Source organism: Pinus tabuliformis, chromosome X (genome assembly GCF_031772625.1).
Source record: "Pinus tabuliformis cultivar Carrire ecotype Pingquan chromosome X, CPIR1, whole genome shotgun sequence".
NCBI classification, from domain to species: Eukaryota; Viridiplantae; Streptophyta; class Pinopsida; order Pinales; family Pinaceae; genus Pinus; species Pinus tabuliformis.
Window position 1 is genome coordinate 1,489,542,819 of NC_142308.1, and position 3,493 is coordinate 1,489,546,311.

The 3,493-nt window shown below is 35.3% G+C and overlaps 1 pseudogene; it reads left to right on the forward strand.

Annotated features, from left to right (window-relative positions):
- Positions 1-1,297: 1,297 nt before the first annotated feature.
- On the forward strand, positions 1,298-2,782 carry LOC149145640 (putative carboxylesterase 18 pseudogene; annotated as a pseudogene).
- Positions 2,783-3,493: the final 711 nt, after the last annotated feature.

Genomic DNA, 3,493 nt, shown 5'->3' on the forward strand with positions numbered 1-3,493 from the left:
TTGTATCTTCATGAAAGAAAACTAGATTTCAAAGTTTCAGATATTCATGTAAGTGGTTGCAGAGTTTTATGGAAATTTAACAATTTATTCTTTGTTAAATATGATGGTTAGAAAAATATATAGTAAGTTTATGTTTTCCCATTGAAGTATGCTAATTTATAATGATGTTGAAGTTTTTTCAATTAGAAAAGTTTAAATGTTTCATTTTTTAAATAAATATAACAATATAATTATTGACAAATTACAACTTTATATTATTTAAATACGTTTTTGTTTAAATATAAATCAATTCAACACTTTCAAAAATGTCTTAACACTTTAATTATTTAAACTAACCTAAATCTATTTACTTTTCTATTACATAATAAATTTTATCAGGTCTTTAAATAAATTTTATAATTATTTTTATTTTTATTAAATAACATAATATAAAATAACATCTCTTTAGTTCTGAGCCAGAGAGAGCCTACCCAAAAAAGGGTTAAAAATAAATAAATAAATATATAACATTTTCTTTTCGAATTGGGTGTCATGATAAATGTCTTGCTTTTCGCTTTCAATCCATTCAATCTCTTGCCTTACTTTTCGATTCCCGTCCATTGAATCTCTTCCCTTTTCGCTTTCGATCCATTCAATTTCTCTCTTTTGTTACATCACGGAAGGTAAGTGACGATAAATATATTAAAGGCGTATAACTTTACCGAAACTTCTATGTAATACTTTAATTAATTGTTTTTTTAAATAACTTAATTATATAAAATTGGTTTTTTTAAAGACTTTAATTATGTACTATTGTTTTTAAAAACACTATAATTATGTAAATTATAGAATTTAAAATTACCATTTCAGAAAAATCGGGGACCAAATTTCAAAATCAAATAAAAAACATCCCCATCACATCTAAAACATCAAATAATTAGGCTAATTATTTTTAATATTTTATATGTAGTTATTTTTATAGGGAGTTGCTTTCTTTATATGTAGTTATTTTTATAGGAAGTTGCTTTTATTGTGATTGTTTCAAATTTTTGTATACTTGGAAAAGTTTAATGTGAAATTTTAATTTGTGTTATGAAATTGGTTTTTTGATTGTATATATGGATTCAACATACTTAAATAGATTGTGCAGTGATTATTCATCAAATTTGTGATTTCAATAAATTACTACGAAATTTTACAGAAATTAAACCAAAAAAACTTCCAAAAAATCGAGCTATAAACAACTAGCTTCTATGGTTCTACTTTCTTACACTGGGTAAGTTATTGGCACTACATCTAGTCAGGATTTAATATCTAACTGCTCTGCATTAACTCCGCCATTATTTTATGGACCGCAATGGGCAACGGCGCCACACCCAATACTCGCTCGTTTCAATTGCTATATAATCGATTGCAGCCATGGACCTGAAATTTTGAGTTTCCAGGCACCCAGATCTGCTCTGCCTCCTGGATTGCCGCTGATACTATTCTTCTTCTTCTGTTTTCTGGTCACAATGGCGAGCAATTCCGAGCGGGGCCGAGAAGAGACCTCCATGATTAGCTCGCTCCCTCGTCGCGTCCAGTGGCTCAGTTGGCTTGCGAAAACAGGTAGCTATATCTGCAGGAGAAGCGACGGCACCATTAACCGGAGCCTCGGAGCGTGGCTGATCCGCAAGGCTCCCGCCAACGAGACGCCCACTGGAGGAGTCTATACCAAAGACGTCGTAATCGACGAGGCCACGGGCGTATGGGTGCGTCTCTTTGTTCCGGTCAGCAACGACGGGGACAGGGCGTTGCCCGTGGTCATCTACTTCCATGGCGGAGGTTTCTGCATGCTCTCGGCGAGCTACAGCTCCTACGACATATTCTGCCGTAGACTAGCCACGCAACGAAGAGTCGTGGTCGTCTCGGTGGACTACCGGTTGGCTCCGGAGCACAAGTACCCCACTGCCTACGACGACTGTTTCGCGGCCGTTGCGTGGCTCCGCGAGAGCGGGCGTGACTACCTGCCTCCGAACGCCGATCTGTCACGGTGCTTCTTGATGGGCGATAGCGCGGGCGGCAACATCGTCCACCACGTCGGATGCCGCGCGGCGGGAGAAGGGGACATGAGTCCAGTCAACATAGTGGGGCACGTGCTGATTCAGCCCTTCTTTGGCGGGGAGGAGAGGACCCCGGCGGAGGCGAGGTTGAGCAACAGTCTTCCGCTCATTACGTTGGAGGGCACCGATTGGATGTGGAAGGCGTTTCTGCCGGAAGGGGCCACGAGAGACCACCCCGCGGCCAACGTAATGGGCGCCGATTCTCCCAACATATCGGGGCTATCGTTGCCTCCGTTGTTGGTGGTGGTGGCTGGGCTGGACCTCCTGAAGGATCGGAATCTCCAATACGTAGAGCATATGAAAAAGATGGGCAAAGAGGTGGAGCTTCTGCTGTACGAGGATGGCATTCATACCTTTCATCTCTTTCCTCATGATTTGTCTTCCAAATTTCTGGACGATCTTCGGGAATTTCTGCAGAACTGACTTGCAGAGGTTAGTCTATGTGTCATGGTACCAGCACTGTAATATAATTATTATTAGGTTCCAGTATATTCCCAAGAATAAAGTATGAAAACAACATTTCCGTATGCGGTCAGAGTGTAATATAATTATTATTAGGTTCCAGTATTTTCTCAAGAATAAAGTATGAAAACAACATTTCCGAATCCGGTCAGAGTGGATCATGAAGAAGGCAGGGGTGTAAGAGTGTACACATGTTTTGTATTTTTATTTTAATTGAAATGATATGATATTTTAAGCTCTACAAATATTTTAAGGTCTATAAGATTAAAAATAGTCTATAAGATTATTAGTTTTTTGTTTTTAGTTTTTTGCAATTTAATTTTTTTCTGATTTAAATTGATTATGAGCTGGCCCAACTTTCCAACAATTCTCTCACCAAAAAGGCAATGCCAAGAAACTGATGCTAACATGTTCTCATGTTCTCATATATTTAGTACAATTATAAATGGATCAGAAACGAGATAAGCTTATATAAATTTTCTGTGGAACTTGCTTTGTTAGGATTTTGATTACAAATTAAGGTGGTATAACATAATAGCATAGATACATTTTAAGTGCAAATGTAACATGAGTGTTACGATTTTGATTATAAGTTAAGATGGTATAACATCACTAGTATAGATACATCTTAAGTATGAATGTAATATGAGTGAGAAAGATCAAATTTCTTCATGTGTAAATTTTTTTAGAGTTCAAAATACAATGTCTTATTTTTCATTGTTTAAATTGTATTTTTGAATACTAAATAGAGTATATATAAGAACAAATAAAAGTTATAAACATAAAAACTTAATTTTTTCATAATATATACATAATTTTCTAAAATGATATATAATATATATGTAATTTATATTAAAATGTTTTACATGTTTATTGAGCCTTTTTATAATTAAAATGTTTTTTTATTATTAATATAATTTTAAGTATATGTCAATATTAATTTTTATTAA